We start from the raw sequence: 25,911 nt of genomic DNA, 5'->3' as shown, positions 1-25,911 counted from the left end.
CTATGGCTAGAAGTGTCAGATGGTAGGCTCTTGGCACTACCAATGGTTGTACTCTCTCACCTTCTAGCCCTCCCTCAGGGGTCCACTTTCTGTACAGTAACCCTGTGTCCCAGTATACAGATTCCACCTTTCCTTGAGAATCAGGTGCCTCCCTAGCTACCTGACTCAGGCCTTGCAATGTAGGATCTGAGAACTGAGCCTGTCTCAACTCTCTCCTTGTTACCCTTCCCAGCTCCCCTTCCACAGGAAGAATGGCATCCTCTGACAGTGGTGCCTTACTGTCAGCCTGGGTACTACTACTCACCTCTACCTTTGCAGTCACTCTGCCCAAGGGACCATTAGAACCCCCAAGCAGCTGTGGCTCACCTTCAGTCTCACTGCTACAGGGTAGTTCCCTCCATGAAGTAACCACCACACCAGTCCTGGCTGTAAGTATGCAGTCTGTCTAGGTCTCCCCCAGGCTATCAGACCCACATGCTTGTCTCTTAGTCTGACTGTGTGTAACTACATAAGCATGTGGTACTGCCTCTGTATCCCTGTTGTCTCAAGACAACCTACTATTGGCATTTTGTCTTTCCCACTTACTGGCTCCCTCACCTTTTGTTCCCCACCTTGCCCCCGTGGGCACATGTATGCCACATGGCCCCAATGGTTGCATTCAAAACATTTAACCCTAGCTCCTGGACATGTACCTGGGATAGTGGCTTCGCCTGTTATTGAAAGATTCTGTTGGGGCAGTCTGTGCTGCCCACCATGAGTTCCTTTAAGCCCATGAGCAGTACTGGGGGCCCCCTTCCTGTACAGGGCTGCCGTGCTTGCCAGGTGTAGGTCTCCCTTCTTTCCCAACTCATCTGAAGTAGCACACTGTCTATCAGATAACCAGATCCTCATGTCCTCAGGCAAAGTGCTAAGGGCTTGTTCCATCACCAAAAGGTCTGCCAGCCCTTCAAAAGTGGTGACCTGACATCCACTCACCCACCTATGGAAATAAGTGCTCAGTTCAGCAACATATTCACACACACTTTCATCTGCCTTGGGTCTATGCTCACAAAATGTTTTCCTATATATTTCAGGTGTTAGCTTAAACAATTCTAACAAGTGATTTTTAACAGCAGTATAATCAAAACATGCAACATCAGACATTTTTGACAAAACAGTTACAGCTTTACCATGGAGTAAGGGGGTCAGGAACCGTACCCAGAGCCTTTGGTCAACACCAAACTGTTTGCATACCCTCTCAAACATATGAATGAAACTATCAAAATTATTCCCCTCTTTAAACTGCAGAAGAAATTTACTGACCTTTTGTGCTTCTTGGGTCAAGTTACTCCCTTCCCCATTACCTACATTACTCTGGCAAAGAGAGAGCATTTCCCTCTCATGCTTCCTCTGCCGCTCCTTTTCCTTGGCTTCCAGGTGCAGTAGTTTCTCATTCTCCTCAGCCTGTAGACTCCTCAGTCTCTCAGCTGCTTCTGTCTCCACACGCCTGGCCTCCAACTCAAGTCTGTTTAGCTCCAGATAGATTTTAAGTCCTCTGCATACAGGTTGAGCTGTCCATTCTCCAAGGGTATTATATTTCCACTGCCAGTCTGATTGTCCTCCTGGTTGCTGTTTTCTGATGCAGTTGTAACCAAGGCTGCAATCAGTTCTGCCTTAGTCAGGTTTCCATGCACCAGTCCCCTAACCTGGCACATCTCCGCCAGCTGGCTCCTTGTCAGCTTTCCATACTCCACTGCTGACATGCTGCCTACTCACCCTGACTAACTAAGGTAACAAAAGAAATAAAACAATTGTGATCTGAACTCTGAGTATTCACTGCATGGCTGATTTAGAGTACAAAACACCTTCGAAGCTCACTGTACACAAGCTACAGGAATTGACTCTAGTCACACCACTACAAGCCAATTAGTGTTTGCCAACCAATTAATATGTGGTGTGGATATCCCACCACTGCCAAACAACTAATATGTGATTCCTGCACCCTGGCCCAGCAATCAAGGAGCCTCAATCCTCACCACTAACACCAGTGAGGGGCATCTCATATAGGAGGAAAGGATAACAAATACACACAGTAAAGTGCAATTTCCCTTAAGAGCACACGGAGATCACAGTCTGGGGCTGGTCTCTCCCTTGCTCTCCATGTCCCCAATAAGACTCCCCACTGGCACAGCTATAGGGTCCAGATCTCAGCCTAGTGGGCAAGCTAAAACCTCCAGCACTCTCTCTGTCCAACCAGTGCTTTGTGTCCTTACCCAAGTAGCTGATAGATACACACACACACACACGCACACACACACACACACACACACACACACACACACACACACACACACACACACACACACACACACACACACACACACACACATACAAACACACACACACACACACTTTGGGAAGAGTTTTTACAACCACACAGACACTCCTGGGGAAGGAGCTGTGTCCCTTTATTCCAGACTATATGGTTGTACCAGCTACCAGCACCCACTAATATTTATCAGCTACTCAAAGACCCTTAAAAGGATATCCAATTGTTACTGTGCAATATTATTATCCAATTGGTAGTATAGCCCGTGGCTAAAGCTATTGGAGTGGCTTTGTCCAATTTTACCAAAAACATGCAAGTACTCTAAAGAGCTTAAATTATATTTACAAAAACAGCCACAGTTGAAAGAGTTTAAAAATATTTAATAACAAATAGTCAAAACACAAGACAATACATTTTGCTACACAGTGCTAATCAAGAGTTCAGAGATCACAGAGAAATACTTAAAATAATTCAGTAGTACAGTTCTGACGTCACAGAAAAACACTTGGTCTAATCTTTCTAGTTTCTAGCTATTTCTAAGAGAAAACACAAGTCTAAGATACACTTACATATAGAGCAAGACAGTGCTGACGAGTTGGATGGTCAAGACAAAAATGCTTAATGCTCTCTGATTCTCTCTGTTTTTTAAAATCACATTCCTGGTTCATATTACATCATTCTTTACACTTCTCTGGGTTCCCAGGCTAACAGAAACTACATTTACATTCTTAACATCTCCTTTTGTTATATTGCAGCTGGTCAAGAAGCCGAGCAATAAAAATACATTTGCATGTTTAAATCTAGCAATTTAACTCTTGGTTAAAACAATAGAAAGAATGTTTTCATTTAGACATTTCAGAGCCGTGTTTAGATCAAAGGGTCACAACATGCTTTACTTGGTCAACTTTCTGTCAGCAGAGTGCACTGTTGTTACATTTTTTCCAGTTCCATATGTAACACTATTTTTACCATTTAAGACAACAAGTCTGTTTACATTAATATTTATAGATGACAGAATTATCTCCAAAATTCTATCTGGCTAGGCTGGCAGCCTTCATCTATCTTCACCCAATCTTCACACATATATTTGTAAAACATATTCCAACACTCAGAAATATTATTGTCACCCACTAATTTTGACCAGTTTCTTCTTGTTAGTTCCATTCTGATTTCTACAAAATCTGTTTGATAGAATTTCAGTTCTGGTTTAAAAATATCCTTAAATGAACTATTTACTTACTTCCCAACTAAAACAAGAATGATCCAAACCTAGTAATGGCCCCATAGACATTGCAAGTAAATCTAGGGCTTCATCTGTGTGCCAATAATTAAATGTTCACATAAGCAAGCTCTTGCCAGAGACTTCAACAGTATTCAGTAAAAATGTCTTTAAACAACATCTGCTTCCATAAATGTACTTTTGGTCTACTTGTACCTATCTACCATCCTGATTTATGCATTTAGCTGTATACCAACAGTTTACCAACAGTGGTCATTATTTTAGTAATACTTAGTACATATATTACCAGAAAAATCACAGTCAAACCTTACTTCCAACTACTTGTTGACTGAGCCGATCTGTAGTTTGAAAAATGATGCTGTAAAGAAGCAAACAAATTAAAAATGCCATTTTACTTTTCTCAGCTGGGGATAGAACCTCTGAATTCAAACCTCTATTTGGGTATCTTCTGCATTAAACTATATGTGTGGTTTACAGAGAGAGAGGGAGAGGGCAAAGTTATGCAGTTCTTAAGCTCTACTTTCACAATAAACTAAAGAAGAAATGGAATATGGCAGTATCTGACACAAGCAATTCACCAAATATAACTCACTTGAGCAAATATGTCTCTGAAGTTCTAACTCTTTCTATCATTAACAAAACAAAATAATTTTTTGCAAAAAGATTTCTATGGTACTTAAATTCTGCAGCTTCCTTTTTATAAATAACTTTGTTACCTTAAATCAATCTATATGTGTTTTTGTTTTCTTCCCTGTGGGTATTCTGAATAATACATTTGATTTATTAATACATTTAGCCATTTAGCACATCATGTCTGAGATAATTTTAATTTCAAGTTCTCCACAAATGAGCCTCTAAAGCCTCGGAGGCTTTCCATTGTGTAAGCTCACATTGTTCCAACTGTTTTTATGCAATAACTTTGGTAACATAACAGTGAACATTTGGAAACCATGCAGTACATTTTAAATCTTGTATATTTAAATGGAAAGACAGCATGTAAAGGTTTCAGCTCTCAAAGGAAAGACTGCAGATTATAAAAGAAATTATATTAAACATGTTGAAGTATGTCACCCACAGAGCTTTCACAAATGGCTGGACAACTGCACCAGTCAAAATGTATTTATTAATATAATATTATTATCTGATGCCTGCACATATGACAATGCTTTGACAATTCAACTTAGCTTTCAACTGCTGATTAATCCATAATTGGCAACCAGCAGCTGTTAAATGGCTTTAGGATAATGGAATTTTCCAGAGGTCTTCAATATGTTACCTGTTATGCTTGCAGTTTTTTGCTGGCAGAGTTTGCTTTATAGTGTGTCTTTCTATCATTCTGAGAAATTGTGGGATGAGTACTGTCTTCAGAGCACCGTTTTGTTGTTGATCATTTCCTTCACTTTCTCTCACTTTTGTATAGTTTCTGTTACATACAGTATTTTATAATGTATTACTGAAGGCTTTATGAGGTATTAGTGTAAATATCCTTTCTTTAGTTTCAAGATATCAGATGAAGGTAGCACTATTATTTGATTATTTTATTTATTCTGAAATTGCAGTCTGTACCATTTTCTTAAACAATATGAACAGGTCAAACACACAACACAATATAAAATGGAGAAACAACAAAATGATGGTAATTAGTATTTATTAAAATATATTTTACGGCCACAGCTCATATTCTGCCTTCCACATAAAAAATAAAAAAAAAATCACAATTTACTCTATTTATTTATAGCAATCCCACCACCATGAAACAATGACCAATTAAAAGTCTGCAAGCATAAATATTAAAATCAAATATGGCACAATGCGAACACAGCCACTGGAAAATTTGAATTCCGTAAGCACCGTATAGAAGTGTGCACCCCTGTGGAAAACAGTAAAACAGAGTGGCAAGCTAATCGGCTGCATAAGCAGCCGAATAGCATGCTAATGAAGCCAGGAAACATGATGGAGTGATTCAACAAGGTCGGAAGCAACTGTGTAGACTCCTTGCTGGTGTTCTGTCTGCATTTGAAAACTTTTCAAATACAGCCACTAAAAAGAGGCTACACAGCATAACTTCTCAACCTCTTAGAGCAAGAAATCTGGACAAAGCCATCAATAATAGGGGACAAAGGTCCACAAATAGGGTCATATTTTAAATATTGCTATTATTAATTTAGAAAGGTGCTAAAGTAACAGGGCTTGTGTTAAGAACAGAAATGCAGCATCGCTGCCCTGCCCCCAAATGAACAGTACAGTAATGACAAACATACCTCTTGACCTCTTAGGGCAAGACATCTGCACAAAGAAATAAATAATGGGGAAAAGGGCCAGAAATAGGGAAACTTTTTAAATATTGCTCTTACAAACTTAGAAAATTGATAGAACAACAGGTCTGCAAAATGCATTTTTGCTGCCTTGCCCCCAAATGACTAGTACAATAATGCAGACCATACCTCTCAACCTCTTAGGGCAAGACATCTGGACAAAGCCATACATAACAGGGGGAAAGGCCCAAAATAGGGACAATTTTTAAATATTGCTCTTACAAACTTACAAAATTGATAAAACAATAGGTTTGTAGACAGCAGCAGCGTTATCAGCTTTAAATACCTCTTGACCTCTTACACATACCTCTCAACCTCTTAGCACAAGAAATCTGGACAAAATAAGGACACATTTTAAATATTGTTCTTATTAACTTAGAAAGTTGCTAGAATAACCGGATTTGTGTTAGCATGCATTTTCAATAAGTTATGAAGTCTGAAACTCAAATGGCATGTCATTATTTAGTGACTTTAAACTTTAGATCATCCCAGTGATTTATCAAAAAACACATTTTTATGAGGAACAGACCAAAAATATGAGGCAAAAACTGGACATTCTGCAAACGTCTGTACAGTTGAGAGGTATGCTAGATCAAAATATCTGATAAGCTTAAAATAAACAGGGGACAAAGGCTCATAAAAGGAAAATTTTTTTAAATGTAATATCCTCCCTTCTGTGTTTAACATTCAGTTCCCGTTCAGTTTTCCTAGCTACACGGTTGCTAATAGTGTAGATTCAGGGCTGTCAGCACGGTGAAGATGCAAATGAGGTCTGAACTTATTAGAAATGCTGAATTCCAAAATGTTGGATTTGTGTAGGGATGTTCACAAGGATGTTCACATTGTGTAGGCACTCCCTCAGTGGTTTTGTTTATGGGATGGCAACTGTGACTGCTTACATCATCAGATGGTGTGTCAGGATACACTTACAAAGTGTTATATGTAGGTCTGTCAAGGTTGTAAATGCAAGTAAGCAGTGTACAATTCATAGGTTCTGTTTCATTAACATCCAACCTCCTCTTCGTTTGTTTGCAAATTGTGTTTTCTCTGTCAGGTTTTCAGAATTATTTGGTATAAAAGAAAAGAAAAGAAAAAAAAATGGAGAAATAGTTGAAAGGAGGAAAAAGCAATCTATGACGTACACAGTAGAAAATATTAGTAAACATGAGATATGTCTACATAGGTCTGGATTTCAAATCTCACTCCAATGCACCTTCAGAAAACAGGATGGGTGCCTTATCCCTCTTTGTCACACAAACAACTTTGCAGCAAAGAACTGAAGTCATTCATCATACAACCAACTGCAACAGAATATACACTGATATCAAACCCTAAATTACCAGAGAGGGGTTGGTATAATGGTTAAGATATTTGCCTTACAGACACAAGGTACAGGTTTCCATTCTCTGGTGGGTTATGTGGCTAGGCTAACAATGGCTAACAATTTCAATGGCAACACCCAGATCTGCTCTGAGTTACAGCACAATGGCACAAAAATTACAGAACCAACTGATATTGCCAACATCCTGGCAGATAGGTTCAGTGCTAACTTTAACTCCCCCTCACCCCCTAAAGGCCTCATATCTATACAGAAAGAATGCAGAGAACCTGAAATCACAGCTACGCAGGTAAAAGCTGCACTCTCTAAAGTCAAAAACACAGCATCCATGGGACCGGAAAACATCCCAGGCTGCATTTTACACGAACTTCAGAACGAACTGGCTCCCCACCTAAGCACCATGTTCAATCACAGCCTCACATTAGGCTTTGTGCCCACTGAATGGTGTACAGCAACAGTTATCCCACTCCACAAAGGGGGAGCCACCACTGATCCCAGGAACTATCGGCCTATTTGCCCGATGAGCCTGGTCTGCAAGGCTATGGAACGTATCATCATGGAACACATAAACAAAGACATTGGTAACCTCCAAACTCTGGATGCCACCCAGTTCGGGTTTGTGAAAGGCAAATCATGCCTCCTGAACCTGATTGACTTCTTTGAGGCAGTCACCAAAGCCGTAGATGAGGGTAAGGTGGTTCACACAGCCTATCTTGACCTCGCCAAGGCTTTCGACACCATCCCCCATTCTGGAATTATAGCTAAACTCACTAATTTAGATATAAATCCCTACATCACAAGATGGGTTGCCAACTGGCTCACTGACAGAACCCACACTGTAAAAGTTGCACACTCCAAATCTGACCTCAAACCAGTGACAAGTGGAGTACCACAGGGTTCAGTCCTGGACCTCTCCTGTTTGGTATCTACTTCTCTGAAGTACAGACTAACACAGAAGGCCTCTGGCTAATGAAGTTCACAGATGACTGCAAACTAGGAGCCATAGTCACCTCCCGAAATGATTTGGAAATCCTACAGAAGAGCCTCGCTGAGACAGACGCCTGGTGTCAGAGCCATGGCCTCAAGCTCAGTGCCAAAAAGTGCATTGTTATCCCCTTTGGTAAAAATTCTGTACCCATGAACTACTACATAGACAGCAGTCTACTTAACACTGAATGTGTGATAAGAGACCTTGGGACCCAGGTGAACAGTAGTCTGTCCTTTGATAGTCACATTGCCACAGTAGTCAGGAAGTCCTTCTACATGGCACACCTCATTATAAAAGGGTTCTCACCCAGGAAAAAAGAGGTCATTGTTCCCCTCTACTCGACACTCATTAGACCCATTATAGAGTACAATGCCCTTTTTGGAATGTACCTCACAAGATATCTGCAGCAGCTGGAAAGGCCACAGAAGTACCTCACAAAGAGGATTACTGGCCTCAAACAGATGACCAACACTGACAGTCTCAAAAACTTCAGCTTTACTCCGTAGCATATCACCTACTCCAAGGTGATTTCTGCCTAACATATAAAGCTATATCAAACCCAGAGCTGTTGGACATGCTACACCTAAAGAAATCCCAATCCCACCGAGTTACACGCTCTAGGGACCTAAACCTTGTCACCACAATAAACAGGACATGCTGGAGGGATAGATTCCTGTCCCAGAAACTTCCCATACTCTGGAACAGGCTATCCATCTATGTCAAGCAAAGTCCTTCATTAGCACTCTTCAAGAAAAATCTTGATGAGTGGATGAGAAATAGGAAATACACCCCGGGGATCACTTCTGTGTCTCTGCTCGACAGTGGCACAGGAAAATACTTTCTTGGGTGGCGTAAGCCAGGAAACCTTGTTGGCTAAGCTTACATAGGCCCTCGGGCCAATAGCCTAGTACCTACCTATGATCCTATGAGCCTATGGCCCACAAGGGCAGTTAGCTTAGTACTAATCTATGACCCTATTTATTATTATTATTATTGTATTTGGACATAGTGCACTTAGTGATCACACAACCTATTATGATTATTGCTTGCAGCTATACAGCTCTGTCTTACCTTTCTGTGTTTCCTGGTCATTCATCAGTTATCTAACCACAACTCTGAGACATGCAGTCTGTAAGCCGTGCTATATCATTGGCTTTAAAATATGTGAGGTTATTAACTGGCAATAATATGATATGCATTTGCCAACAACTGAAGGGCAGGTTGGATGGCACAACCAAGTATACAATGTGCTTTTTGGGGAAGAGTAAAGGTGAGTTACTGTTATTGACTCATACAAGGGTACATCTGTTGTGTTGAGGGGAGAGACAAAGCTGAGTTACTGCTATGGCACATACAAGCATAGACTGCTCTTTTGGAACAAACAAAGATGAGTTACTGTCATGGCACAAACAATAATGGACTGTTCTTTTGGGCTGCAGCAAAGGTGAGTTACTGTTATAGCACATAATAGGGTACAACTGTTTTGTTAAGTGAGAGAACAAAGCTGAGTTACTATTATGGAACATAGATGCATGGTCTGTTCTTTTGTGGTGAGCAAAGGTGAGTTACTGTCATGGCACAAACAAGGATGGACTGTTCTTTTGGGGGGATCAAAGGTGAATGACTGTGATGGCACAAACGATATGTTGCTCTTGTCACTCTTCTTTTCCATCCTGCCTGTTGTTTGATCTTGTGAAGGTTGTGATGTCAGAAACTGCAATGCATATCATTTTCTAACCGCTCTCTTCAATGATTTTCCAGTACAAACATATGGTGCTAAACTGAGGACCTGCAGTGATCATCAGTACTTTTGAGAGGTATGACTGTGTGGATCTTTGATGCTTGAGGAATACTGCTTACTAATGGACATGTATAAGTCAAATAAGTCTCTGCTGTCACGTTACGATAATGTTTGTACAAATCCCCACCATTTACTTGCTTACTGTAACAAGTGATGAAATGCAAAGATATGCCATAACATTATTAAACAATACACTCCAGGTCCAGGATTTACCTTGTAAATGCAGCAGTTGCCACACTGTTAGTCAAGGGCTGACTCTGTCTGATATAAGCAGTACACAGCCAATACATGGAGAAGTAAAGGATGTGTGAGTTACCTGGTATCAATGTTACTATATGTATGTGAGTAGGAGGAAGGTTTTATGCCCCTAGGTGGTGAGTGAGTGTGCTATGTGTTGTCTCTTAGCCAACACATGGGCGTACTGAGCATGCCTATGTCTGCCTATACCCACAGCAACTGGTGGTACCCCCTCTGACTCCTCATCTGCCTGTGGCTGTGGTGACCTTGTCACTGGTGGTGTGATGTGTGCCCCTTCCATTTGCTGATCCTGCTGCAGCTATTTCCTCAGGATTATGTTGTGTAGCATAGCACATACTGTGAAGATTTCTGTACATGTCCATGGATTTTACTGCAGGGCTCCCCAGATGTACCTAGGCACCAGAATCATGACTTCAGCAGGCCAAACACATGCTCTATGACATTTCTGGTCTGAGTGTGTGCCTCATTATGGCATTCTTCCATGGGTATGTGTGTGCATTTCTGATGGGTGTCATCAGCCATAGTTCTAGTGCATAGCCTGAATCCCCCAGTAGATGACCACTTGGGATATATCCCCCTAGCAAACTTCTGGTACAGTTGGGAGGTATGCCAGATATGCGAGTCGTGGTAACTGACAGGGTTGCCAGTACACATGTTCAAGATGATTCTCTTGGCATTACTCATGACTTTGCAGTTCATAGAGTGGTAGCCCTTTCTGTTAATATATAGCCTACCCTGCTTCTCAGGTTGGGCCTTCATTTCTATATGAGTGCAATCTGTGGCATCTAGTACTGCAGAGTAGCACACTACTTGGTAGAACTGTTGCATATTTCTGGTTCTCTCCTCAGAACTATGGGGAAAATATATGTGCTCACTGACATGTTGGAGCATAGCATCTAGGAGTTGGTGGAAGATCCAGGATGCTGATGCCTGTGACACCTCCAGCATGTCCCCTGTTGGTCTCTGAAAGGTACCTGTAGATAATATTCTAAGGGCTACACATACCTTAGTTTCTACTGGGATAGGTTCCCCTCGATTGGCTCTAGCTCTGTGTTGAGGGTGGCAGACGTCACAGACTTCCTGTAGTGTGTCCCTGTCCACCCTGTAGCACTCTACAATTTCCACATCATGTAGAATGTGATAAGATAAATATGGCCTGCAAATTCTTCTCCTTCTTAGTCTAGGCCTATTGGCAGCAGAAATAGCACTGGCTTCAGCCTCTAGCACATGCAAATAGATTAAAGCAGCAGCAACCCATAACATTCTGTCTATGTAGATTTTCCATTTCTGTACTCCAAAAGTTTTGGCATCCACAGGGAAAAACAGCATGGAGTCTGCATGGATGCTTTATAGCTTTTGAATAGTTCCACAATGTTAGTTTGACTGATTAGCATGCAATTCAGGTGCTTATGCTGTAATTTGCATCTATGAAACACAGACAAAGAAAGATGTAATCCATTAATAATCTACACCATTACAAAAAGGCAAATGTGTAGCTAGACAAACTGATGGTGAGGAGAGTTGTATGTTTGTAAAAGTGCAAAAACATTTTTTATTCGGGATATATCTGTACAGAGGAGTACTGACCTTCAGCAGGTATGCTCCCATTTTGATACCTACACACTGCATATGTTGGAATATATTTAGGAATAATGTGAAGCAAAGGCTTTTACACTTTTATCTGTATGCATTAGTTAGAAATGTACTGATGGCCTGGCCATGTTTGTCAAGCCATTTCAGAGGTACACATGATTGACGATACATGAAAATGGAATGCTGTGTGATAAATATGTACAAATGTATCAGGCACATTTAGCATTTCAAAGAGGTTTTATTAACAAAATGGGTCATTTGATTGTTCTTTTGTGGGAGGGGTGAAAGCTGAGTTACTGCTATGTCACATACAAGGATGTGTTGCTCTTGTTGCTCTTGTTGCTCTCCTTGTTTTGCATCCTGCCTGTTGTTAGTACTTCACATCTCTAGATGTTTTATGTTTCTCCAGTAGGTAACGCTGACTGGCTACCTTTACTGTTTTATCTGGAAACAGTTATTTTGTAGTTCTGTGATACTTATGTGCATTATACTTGTTTGTCTTTTAGCACACCTACAAGTATGTCACTCAGGCATGTCAATCCACAGAGAACCCCCTTCACTGAGTCTGAAAATTAAGTCATAGTCGATAAGTTTTGTCATCATGGTGCTTTTCTTCTGTAAAAGGGATGGGGAGATATGGCCCATAGGATATGAATATGGCAGCAGATTGTTCATGATGTCCATGCTGTGGGTGGCCACAACAGAATATATGAACAGGTGCTGCACAGAGCCACTGGCATGTATTACCCCCTGTATTACTGTTAATTGTGATGATGTTGCCCTTACCACTTGCTTGACTTCTTCCTGGACCGTCTGGATACAGCACAGTATGTCTTCTGCAGTTGGTAAGCCAAATATTTTTATGTCAGTAGTGCTGAGCAATTTAAAGAAATATTGTAGTTTGTGATTTTGATCTCAGACCTGTTGTGTGTATTGCTGTACTGTCTGTAATAGTGGCAGCACTGTTTGTTTGTTAGCATATATTGCACTATATTAGTGCAGGTATTAATGTATTCCTGTGTTTCATGCTTTTTTCACAGGTGATCATGACAGTGGGAGTGTGGGCCCTGTGCCACCTGATGCCAGTGGATCTGCAGACTCTGATGATGATGGTGGCCAAACTGAGGCACAGTTGGGTGGGTGTAGAGGTTGAATCTGACACAGAGGTTAACATACAGACATCTCCTGCATTTCCATTGGACCCAGCTAGTAGGCCTACCCCTACCCAGTCCAGTGAGCCCACAGATATTGGACAGATATGCCATTAATCTCTGTTGTCTAATGTGGAGCTTTTCTCTTTGGGCCTCCGCTGAGAAAGGATCTGTGTCCAGTCGGACTTTCCCAGTAAACAAATGTTAAATAAGTAAATAAGTAAAATAAATAAAGGTGGATGGCAAGGACATTGATCAGGGAAATATGGCTACTGCAGCTTCAGTGCCTTTTAAATCTGTCCTTAGAAAAAGTGCGGGTAAGGTGCCACACAGGAGGATTAATACAGGGAGTCCTGCTATCCCTCCTCTACCTGGTGCAAGTGTCACTTCCCGTGCCACTCAGCATATGTTTAGGACCATCATGGAGACACAGGCATGTTCCCATAGGTGCTCCAGACAAATGCTTATGGTTGTCAATATGGCACAGTCTGACATGTGTGACTGACTCCACTGTGTTGCCGATTCACTGGATCGCATGAATGACACGTTGGAATGAGGGGTGTCTGTGATGGAACAAGGGGTGTCTGTCATAGAATGAGCAGTGTCTGTGATGGAATGCCTGCTGGGAAGGGAATGACATCCTGGCATAGGTCAGCCACATCATCTGCTGTCAGCTAATGTGGCAGTGACCGATCATGCTCCCATAGTGGCAGTAGTTCCACTGCTCCATCACTGAGTCTGCTGTCCACACCCATATGAGGCAGGCCATAGGGTCATTATCCTGGGCATCCCTGTGTAGGAAGCTTGTTCAGCAGACATCAGTCATGTTCAGGTAGCAACACTGCATCTGACCGTGGGCATGGACATGTCAGTGCAACTCCTGGCACAGCCAGTTCTTGTGGTCGGGGATGACAATGATGAACTGCCACCTCTACCATGCATGGCTCACACCTGTCTGGCAGACCAAGACATAGACCTAGCACAGAGCTTGGCTGTGTTCATGCAGACGCACACACCAATTTCACCTGGAGGATGCCTACAGACACACACATAACAGTTACTCAGTTGGTCTCTCTGGCCATTTGTTGTTTTATTCCAATATCTGGCTTCTTCTGCTCCCTACTCACACACACTCACCAACTTTCTGTGTCAGCTTAGGTTTCCTGCCCCCTTCAACACCCTGTGCAAGTGATAAATGTGGCATATCCCTGTTTTCTATCATTTGGATTCAGGGATACAAAGGCCATGTCTGATGCTTAGGGTGCATAGCTAACTTAGTGCATAGTATATCTGCATTTGTGTTGTTGAACTGGTCATTGTACCTTTGCTAGTTAGACAGTTGAAAGCATCAAAATTTCACAGTGTTATAGTGAATGCTCTTGTAAGGGTGTTAGAAACTGCAATGTATATCATTACTTTCTAACTTCTCTCCTTAATGATCTTCCAGGACAAATGTACAGTGCAGATCATAAGTCACATCAACATAGTCAGATCTTAGAATTGTATGACTGCAATGTAGTCAGATCTCATCAGAACAGTAATACAGTATAATACTCTCTTTTGCATGTACCTGTACAGACACATGCAGCAGCTGGACAGACCACAGGACTTTCTCAGGAAGATAACACAAGACCTACAAACCATGGCATGATGCATGTGGATAGATTAAAGCCATGTCGCCATCATCTGTCTGGTATAGGATGAGGTGACATCTGCCTGGCCTCCAGGCCAGTGTCTGATTATGCCCTGGTGAGATGACTGCATATCCAGATATGTTATATAGTGGATGGCATCAGCAGTGTCTGTTGAGAACATGGTAATAATAGTGTCGCACATGCTGCATTAAAAGTCTCCCTGTAATGTCAAGCAAGAGCACACACAGTTGACTGCTGTGAGAATAGAACCCCTACCTATCTGAGGTACAAAGACTACAAAATACTGTATGTAATGCAAGTGCCACAGCACAAGTCAATGCAAGTACCACAGCACAAGTCTGACTTTTGCAAGAATGCAGCTGAACTTACAGTACATGACATCAGCAGCCCATGTGTGTGACAAGATGCTGGCAGGTTTGCATAGTTTATAGCTTCATAGGTTCATACAAGGTTACTACCATAATGCCCCTAGATTCATAGATTCATAGGAGGCTACTAGGCTAATTGCCCTAGAGCCTTGTTAAGCTTACCCAAATTGTACCATTGTTCTCTTATAGACTGAGATATGTAGTCCATATTTGCAAATCCATGACCAGCACTGGTTGACTCTAAGAGTGACATAGGTGAGATCCTTGGGGGTAAATCAATACTGTCCCATCCAACTGTCTCAGTTATGCTTAAATACTGTCATTGAGGAGCTCAGTGTCACGTGAATTGTGAGTTTGTTCCATGGGAGTTGCGATCTTTGGCAGACATATCTATCTCTTCAGCATGTCTTGTTGATGTCGCAAGCTAGGCTTAGGTCTCTAGAGCAAGTAGGTCTTGTCCTATGTGATTTGCGGAGGTACATAATTTCCATTAAGGCAGGGTTTGAGATTGCTCTGTAGGGCAGCCACAAGTCACCTCTCAGCAGTCTATATGATGCAGAGTACAGTGACAGGGCCTTCAGTCTGTCCATATAGGTAATGTATTGGAAGTTACTGGATTTTATTAGTAAGAAATCTCTGAGGTCTCTCCAGCTGCTGCAGGTGTCTGGTGATGTACATTCAAAAATGACTATTGTGCTCTATTATTGGTCTGATGAGGGACCAGTACAGTGGAGTTATAACATCCTTAGTCTTGGATGCTATGCCCTCACTTTTGAGGGGTACAAAGTAAAGGGCCCTGATTACCAGAATGGACACATGATAATCAAAGTTGAGGTTGCCATCAACCTTCATTCTCAAATCTCACCACTGGGTTAGACCATAGGGGGATATTATTAATTGTGCAATTTGCATAGACTTCTCCTTTGCTGAAAGGGATAATAGTGCATTATTTTGGGTTAACTTTAAGTAAGTGGCTTTGGCAACAGTCATTTATGTATGTAAGCACATTTTCGTAGTATGTTAACAACCTGTGTGGATTCAATGATTGTGCCCAGTTTGCAGTTGCCGGCGAACTTGTTGAGCCACAGGACATCTTTTTTTCACCTGATTTTCTGAGGAATACACTCCAAACAGTATGGGTTCCCAGCACAGACACTTGAGGGATACCACTGGTAACAAGTGTGCTGGTAGAGGTGGAATCTCCACCTATGACTATATGCATTGTGTTGGTGCTCTAGTTAGCTACTCCTCTAATTATGAGTTCCACAATGATGCCTCAGTGAGGAATTGTGTCAAAGCCTTTGGGCAAGCTGAGATAGGCAGTATGTACTAATTTGCCTTCATCTAGGGATTTGGTGACACTGTTGAAGAATTCCACTAGGTTTAACAGGCATGATCTACCCTTGACAAAGCCAAAGTGGGTCAGCTGAAGAGTTTGAAGATCACCAATATTCTTGTAGATGAGCTCCAAGATGGTTCTTTCCAGGGTTTTACAGACAAGGCTGGTCAGACTTATGGGTGCATAGTTCACTGGGTCAGTTGAGCGACCCCCTCTGTGCAAGGGTATTACGTTTGCTGTTTTCCCCTCTTCTGGCACATGCCAGTACTTAGACTGAGGTTGAAGAGAGTACTCAGTGGTTCTGCTAACTCTTGTTTTACGCTCTTTAGTAAGCAGCCTGGGATGTTATCCAGTCCCATAGATGATGTGTTTTTGCATTGACGAGTGCAGTTATAACCAGTTATTTGAAGATATAGGTAGCAAACTGTTGAGAGGTATGCTGTGTGGTATGAACCATGGAGACAGGGGTATGAAATTGTTGCCAGACCTGTCTGCTAACAGGTTGGCTATGTCCTCAGGTTTAGTATAAGTGGTACCATCCACTCTGAATCTGGTGCAAAACTGGGCCTTCCCTTTTACATTACAGACATAGCTAAAGAATGCCTTGTGATTATCCTTAGCTACGGATGCTAATTTAGTTTTGTAATTAGCTTTAGAGGACTCTACAAGATAACTAACTTGCTTTATCAAGCTATGGAAGGTGTTTTTCTGTTGAGACTGTTCCCTCATGTTGTATAATCTATTTATGTTAGATGTCCACAAGAGTGGCTTTTTTTGTGACAAAGTTTTGATTTGTTCTTGCACAGCTAAGTCTATACTCTTATAAAGGTGCCTAAAAAGCTGGTTCAAGGTGAAATTGGGCCCTAGGCAGAGTAATAGATTGCCCCCCCCTGAACAGCCCCTCCTACAGTGACTCCCTACCCCCAAAACAGCCCCCTCCCCAGCCATTCCAATGTTCCATTACTTGGCTATTTCTCCCCAGTTACCATAAACACTATTCAAACCTGTCAGTCTGCATACTGCTTTCTTATTTACTTCTACAATTATTACAGATATTGAAATAAAATAGCACACACTGCTAACTAAACAATGCAGTCTCACAATGAAAATAGACTTAGCATGAGCAGTAAGCGTCTCTGCCCTTGAAAGAAACATTCTTTGAAATGGCATTACAACTCACACTCAAAAAAATGCATCTAGTCAGTGGAGGATTAAGTTTACCTTTGGGCTGTTTTCAGACCATAGGCTCCTTGAATACATTTTTAGGGCCAAGCATACATGTATGTGTTCTTTGGTTCACCTTCCTAATTATATTAAATTATATTCCTTGTATAATACAGCCCCACTAGTTAGAATGTGTTTTAAATTTGTAGTTTTGAACATTCTTTCAGTAAACAATGAAACAAAATGTATGAACCAATGACAAAACTACCCATTTCAGAAAATTTCAATCATAAAAGGCCACTCAGACATCAGTCATTACACCCCACCAATATCAATCAATAAGCACAATCCCTCCAGAAGTAAAATTCATCTGAATAATTCCACATTAAAGAGATCTGTAACTAATGAAGAGGTTGCTACTGACAAATAACTTTACATTTCAATGTTTCATTTACAAATTCAGTGCCTGCTGCCCTTGAAGAATTAAATTGCCAATGTTACATTAAAAAAAAATGATACGCTGGTAATATTGTAATATGGAATGACTGACAAACCAACAAGTTCATAGTTTATAGGCATTTCATACAAAGTAGGGCACATCAGGAGTGCAGAACTCCTATCCCATCTTAAAACCATCACTCCATCTGCATGGTGTGTAAGCAGAATCCACAGCCTTCTGCACCAAAGGCAATTATGTTACTAACACTGCTTTCAAATTATACAACACAAAGAGTGACCGCCATTTTTTAAACAAAACAGTTAGTTGCACATTGAAAACAGACATAGCATGAGCAACAGTAAACATCTCTTCCCTTCCCCTGAAACTCACAATTCCATGAAAATGCACTGAAACTCATAATTCACTGAAAATGTACTGAAACTCAAACTCACAATTCCATCAGCAGTCTGGTAGTTGGTATAAAGGATTCAGGCTCTTGTCTCCTGTAGTCAAGTTTTAGGGTCAAGCCTGATCAAGTTAATTGATTAACCTGCCCCCCCAACTAGGGCATTACATGCCAGGCCTCCATATCTCTCAACTCTTAACATAAGAAATCTGTACAAAGCCTGACAAAGCAGGGGTGTCAAAGGCCCAAAAACAGGGGCATATTTTAAGTATTGCTCTTATAAACATAGAAAGTTGCTGCAGTAACAGGGTTCATTTAAACATACATTTTCTGAAGGATTTGAAGTCTGAAACTCAAATGCATGTCACTATTTAGCGACTTCATACCTCAGATCAGCGTAGTGATTTGTCAGAAAACCACAAATATTATGAGGAACAGACCAAAATATGAACCAAAAATATGGACATTCTATGAAAATCTGGACAGTTGAGAGGTATGGGCCTGATATTAAATATTGCTCTTACAGGCTTAGAAAGTTGCTAGAATAACAGGATTTGTGTTAGCATGCATTTTCTAAAGGCTATGAAGTCAAACTCATATATATGTCATTATTTAGTGACTTCAATCCTCCTTGAATTGCCAGAAAACTAGAAACTTTATGATAAACAGACCAAATCTATGAGGCTAAATCTGGACAGTTGAGAGCTATTTTGAAAACATGCACACCCACACTCCCTCACACACCTACCTTCTCTCACACAGCACAGCAGCACACACCTAATCTCTCATAGAAACAGAATGGCTAGTTTAAATTACGTACACACACACACACACACACACACACACACACACACACACACACACACACACTTTCTCATACAGATACAAAACAGCTAGTTTAAATTACATACTCACATACACATACATATTTCTCTCTTATTCAGAAATGAATGGAACTGCTAGTTTAAATTACTTACAAACACACACACACACACACACACACACACACACACACACACACACACACACACACACACACACAGACACTTACACACACGCATAGCATCCCTTCTCAAAGTTATTGTAGGATGAAAGTCAATCCACTGTGTTCAAGTTAAAGAAAAGTAAACCAGTGTCTGTACATTGAAACACTGACTGCAGTAGAGTGTTGGCAAGGTAGGGGCACTCTATTAGGCACTACAATAACTTTGTAACTGTATTTTATTCTAATAAAGGCTTTAGTGGCTACAGTAATTAAAACTCCCATACAGGCAGCAAACAGAGGTCCATTCTGGGTGGCTACGAGTTCATTTCAGGTTGAACAATGAATTATTAAAACAATTTTCAGCTATTAACCCCTACTTACTTTTCCGTTAAGTTCAGAAAATGACTGCAACTTATGGAGTGAGGCTGCAGAATGGTGGTTTTGCAGAGGGAGTCTGAACAAAGTACTTCAGTGAAATGGAGGTGTGGGGGGGGGGGTCCCAGCCAGTGAAGACCTTCAACTTACTGAAAAATAAACCTATGTTAGGGAGAAAAGGTGGGAACATTTTACAATGGAACCAGGATATACTGTAAGTAAATCTGAGTATAATATGGTATTAGCACCTAGAACCTATAGTCAGCTTATTCCACTAACTGGATAGAAAGTGAGTAACTGTCAATCAGGGAAGAAAAGTATGAGAATAGGCTTTAGTATATGAAAAGAAAAGGCTTTAGTATAGGAAATCAAGCCTTGAGTAGCATTTTGCCAGTTAAACTGGACTACACTCTAACACTAGAAAGGTCACAGGTTTGCCTTCACCAGTAGTGTGAAGGAATAAATACCTGACTATGGCCCAGTCGATCCAAGTTCAAATTGTGGTACAGGCACCTTTTGGTACAGTCATGGAGCATGAGTGTGCCTATCCTGAGAGAGTGGGAAAGATATGCTTGTGACCAAGGACTTCACCCTAGTGGAGAACTGTGAGAGTCTTTCTGACTGTATGACAGTCTACTAAGGTAACAATGGGGGGCATGATCAAGTTGAATTGGCTGTTGATACCTGCATGATGCTTGTGCTTGTTGCTCAACTTTCACCTCTCACAAATGGGAGAAGTAGCTGTCTTAGAGACAGAAGGCCATGACACTGTTTTCTTCCTGCAGAGGGAGAGCCCACTTGCAGTTACAAAAGGATTTAGCCACTCCACTTGGACTGTTAGAATGCATTTAGGAGCAGAAAGCTGAAGTTACTCTCCTTCTACAGAGAGAGAGCCTGACTGCAGGGTCCAGCCAGGCACCCTTCCCTTACATAATTAACAATGACAAGAACAATGGATTAATGGAAACTTGGGTAGAACAATCAGTGAAATAGGGGAGGACATAAACAGGTCCATTAAAAAAGTTTACAGCTGGACTGATGCATAAAAAGAAAATAAGTTATGAACTGCATTACAGATGGTAAAATGATGGATGAAAAGCAGAAAGTTCCTACGTTTGTGTCTATGACAGAAAAGATAATGCCACTCCTACTTGGATTCTGTATTATTTGTTTAGTCAATACATCCATATACTCCATACAGGCCAGACTGGTTACAGCAGGTGTGTGTAACATACACAATGCCACTGATATATTATTTTATAAATAATTTCTAGTCCTTAGATGCTTCACTGGTTGCTGGCTTTTAGGTGTTGTAGAGTATGGTCTCCACAGTTACCTCTTAATACAAACTTCTGTGCAACAGATTCTACCAAGTTACCAAAATTGGTACTTACATATTAGCGCAACCAGCATAGAAAGTTGAGGAGTCCCAACTCTACTAATGAACTGGTCAACGCAGTCTAACTGAAAACTATTTTAAAAGGCCACTTGGGACCCTCAATATCAAATTTTCATTGTGTATGTTGTTTGTAATTTGAAAACAAATACAGTGAAAGTCTTCTGCTTTGCACAATGTTAGAATCATAACTTAGTTTACCTTACTGAACAAAACAACAATATGAATTTATCAACAAATAATTAAGAGTCAGGTGCCTGCAACCTCAAAAGCATTCTAATATGCAGATATACTGTTACTTGACTAAAAAAGACATTGCAGTTTGCTACGGTGATTTAGCTATGCAACTGCTGCCTTACTCTTTCTCAATACATCTTTGAGGAATCATACTTCTGCATAAGAATACAGGAGCACATCAAATTTAGAATGCAAAACCTGGATATAATGGAGTACCATGATTCTTATAAAGAATGCCACTTGTCTTTAAAACTGCACATGTAATGCTGGTAATACAGGTCCCAATCAATCACCCATAGAACAACTATTCAATCCAGTAACTGTAATTTGCAAATAAACAGATACCACAATAAGTAAGAATGGGGTTTATACCTTGAAAAACGTAAGTAAAAACATGTTTGTGAGCTTGGCTAGTAAAAAGCCTTACCCACCACAAAATAATTTTTTTCAGAGCAATTCTTGGAAAATACTGATGTTTTAAATCATTGTAGGAAATAAGGTACATTTATCTTTTATATGCCTTATTTATCCATTTTCAGCTGATGATGTGGGTTTTTGATACCATATTTTCCCACTTTCTTTATTCCCAATACCGGTCTTCTGCATTATCGAATCACGCCAACAAGCTTTTCTAGTAAGCAATCACAATACCTGCCACTTTAATCTTGATTCTCACACAGGACAGTGGGAAATGAAAATGAAAACCAAGCTAACATTATCAGTACTACAACAGCTCCCCTTGCAAAACACCACAAATAAAGGATGCCTATAAGAACTCCTGGAGCAACAATTAGATAGAAGTTGTAGCAAAGGTCAGCTTCTGTCTGTGACATTCAAAAAAAAAATTGTGCAAGCTCTACACATGTACACTGCCAAAAGCTGGCATTCCCAATGCAACCAAGTAGCTAATCATTGGTATTGGGCAGTAAAGCTATCCAGGAAGTAAACAAAAATAATTTCTTATGAGCGAGACAGAGAAACTAAGGTTTCTGAGAACTGTATGATTACATAGGGTTAAAAAAAGCTGCGGCCAAAATGTGTCAAATAGCTAAGCACCAGTAAAAAAGAGAGCAGAGCTGCACACACACTTACCTTACCTTCTCTCTTACTGGAACGGCTATTTTAAGTTCTGTGCACAGGTGTGGAATGACTTTATAGCTATGGTGGTGTGTACGCATTTGAGGCACACATGGTCCTCCTTAAAGTTGAAGATGCTGCCACCGTGGTGTTAAGATGTTTATTTATTTTTTGTTTTGTTTTGTTTTTTATTTAATTAATATTTAAGCATATTGGTCAGAGTGGGCCCCCCCAAACATGGGGCCCTGGAAAACTGCCTATGTTGCCTACTGCTGTATCTGACTCTGGGTGTTTATACAGGGCATTTTTGTACACCTCAGTATAGGACTCAATGGTGGCAGTAGGTTTGAAACTATATATGCCATTGCTTAGGTGGCTATAGTTTGTTTTGCAGAGATTGTTCTACCTTTTGCATACTGGCAAGGGGTCCAGTATGATTGTTACATTGAATGTAACTAATTTAGGGTCAGACCTTACCAGGGAGGGTCTCACACATGGGGTGGTGCAGTGATCTCCCATTTTGGTAAGTACTAGGTCAAGGACATTTGAGTCCCTTGTTGGGAGCAGACTAACTGTTCCAGAGCATTCGTGTTTACAAAGCAGAGGAACCTTAATGTGAGCATGTTTGAGCTTATATATGTATCCCAATCAATGGAAGGATAGTCCTGTATCAGCCTAATAACACACCAATACTTACCAACCTTATCACCCCCTACAGCAACCTTAAGACCCTACGCTCATCTAATAAAATACTAGTACAAATAGGCAAAACCTACAATAAGGCTCTGTTCTCTAATACCGTGGGTAAAACCTAGAACTCTCTCCCCAGTGACCTGACCTCCCTTTCTTCACTAACACAATTTTAAAATCAGGCTTAAAACCTACCTCAAATCCCATTGGTTATGCACCTGTATGAACCCAGACTAACCTCTCATGTCATTTTTTTTCACAAAGATACCTGTCTTATTACTGTATATACTAACTGCCTAATGAAAACCATAAATATAACAGGCCTTAAAATTGATTAGATTCTCTATCTATATCCAAAAATGTCTTTCAGACTACCTACTATGTTAACAAAAGATACTTATCATAAGATTCTGCAATCAAATGTGTTTTGAAGTGAACATATTTCCTTATATTCCAATCTACTCACATCTATATGATCCTTCATGTATCAAATAGCTTAATTTTGTATTGTACTTGCACCTGTGAAATTTTGTTTTGTTTTGTTTTTATATATAATATTGTACTTTACTTTCAAGAAGCTTTTCTCCCCGGGCCTCTGCTGAAAATGGACATGTATCCAGCTGGACTAGCCTGGTCAACAAATGTAAAATAAAATAAAATAAAAATAAATAAATAGTTAAAGTTACTCATGCCTAGGATTTTGGCTGTATTATGAGTAACTCAAGTAGATCCAGGAAGGCAATGTGTATTTTTTATGGCTCCGTTTGGTGAACCTGTAGCTAACAATGATGTGGAGGGAGCTTTCTCCTCCAACCTCCTGTTAATTGGACTTTTACTAACTCTATGGAGTTGTATTGCTTAAACAGTCTTGAGGTGTACTTGTCTTTTATGAAGATGGATACAACTCCTCCTTTGGTTCTTTCACATTCATTTTGCAGCCTGAATGAATGGAATTCATTATAGCTTTTTATGGCCGAAGTACTGTCTGCAGCCATAAACTATGTCTCTGTGACTGCACAAACATTGACATCTTGCCAAGTAAGAAGTGCTTCCATTGAGTGTAGTTTCTGATTTAGACTCCTTGTATTAAGCAGCATAACCTTGAGTTTGTATTTTGAGGATATTTTTACATCAGGAAGTTTGTTCTTATGACACTACCTGAAAGAAATCACAATGAGGGAGGCAAATACCTTGGCAAGTAACCAAAAGGCAAGAGGTGACTGATGAAAACCATCCTGGGTAAGGCAGCATGGACTTTTGACCATATCATCCCAGCCTGACAACTGCTGGATCCCCCAGAGTGACATCAGTAGCTAAGCCAATTGTTGAAGCAGATAATTATTTTCTTTGTATTGAGGCATCATCCTAGGTGAAGGTAGAATGCTGCTTAGAACTACAGACATACCTGTCTGGGAAACAATCTGAGAGGTCACTCATATCTCTCTTCATATAGTCCATTAAGATACGTCTCAAGTCATTTACTTCAACAAGGAGTACAACAGAGGTGTAACTGTTGTTGCTGTTGTTGTTGAGAGACTTGAGTGCATGCGTGACTTTGCAGATCCCGGCACCTGGCAGGCAGCTGACCGTGACGTTCTTCTTGTAGAATCTGGTGAGGGGGACATCTTTGTGTTTTACTGTGGATTCACCTATGACCAATACATTGGTTTTGAGTTGTTTTGCCTTAAGGGATTAATGGATGACACACTGATAGGTTTGTTTTTATACGCAGTGAGTTTCATTGGCACTGTCATTTGTGCAGAAGGTTTGCATTTGTGCAGTCTCTTCTTTTTCTGTAAGCTTTTAATGAGTACCTCTGTGTATGAGGGTTTATGAGTTGGGCACTTGGTTTGTTGAGGTGGTGAAGTATGTGTGCTTACAACCTGTTTGATATCTGCTTCATTATTACCTGAGAGAGAGATAGAGAGAGAGAACATGTATTCTAGATTCTTTGTATACTTGCATCTCTTACATATTGTATTGGTAAGTTTTAGGAGTACATGATTATCACTATACATGAGGCAATATAAACCTAGCTATATAAAAACACAAGTACCCTTTTTAAGGATGTTTAGATGGTCATTGTTAGCATAGCAATTTTGAGAGCAGTAACAACTGGGCCTATGAGGGACATAGGTACCACCGCAGAGGCTACAATAGGCTCCCACTTTGTGTAAAGCAGTGGTCCTCAATGACCCTGTTCAATCACAACTTGACTATTGGTTGGGTGATTGTACAGTTGGCTCTGAGCTTGCTCCTATGTCCTTCATGGTCAGGACAGCTGGTGTTGCTCGCAATCGCACTCTGCTAAAAACAACCATCCAACTATGCTCAATAACGGTAATTCTGTTTTTACATAGCTAGACTTCTACACACCCTAGTGCTATTAGGCTTGTAGCTTCATATGAACCTATGAATCAATGTGCCTATGCAGGCATCACAACCTTTTGTCCCCCACAAGGCCTGCTAATATCATCTACTATAAGTTCACCTGCACTCCTGTATAAATCAGACTTGTGCCGCGGTTAAGTACTGGGTACTTAGATAGCTAGGGGTTCTGTTCTTACTGCAGTCAACTGTGTATGTGTCTAGACATATGACCAGAAGTGTGTATCCCACATTTACTTCTCCAATGACATAGACTGCCAGTATTTTGATGCTTGCACATGTCTACACATCCATTCTATGTGGCCTCCCAACCGCTTATCTCCCACATAGCCTGCTGATGTCATCTATTATAAGTTCACCTGCACTCATGTATAAATCAGAATTGTGCTGTGTCACTTG

The sequence above is a fragment of the Protopterus annectens genome, chromosome 10.part0, assembly GCF_019279795.1.
Source record: "Protopterus annectens isolate FY-2018-M chromosome 10.part0, PAN1.0, whole genome shotgun sequence".
NCBI classification, from domain to species: Eukaryota; Metazoa; Chordata; order Ceratodontiformes; family Protopteridae; genus Protopterus; species Protopterus annectens.
Note: the sequence above shows the minus strand (reverse complement) of the source record.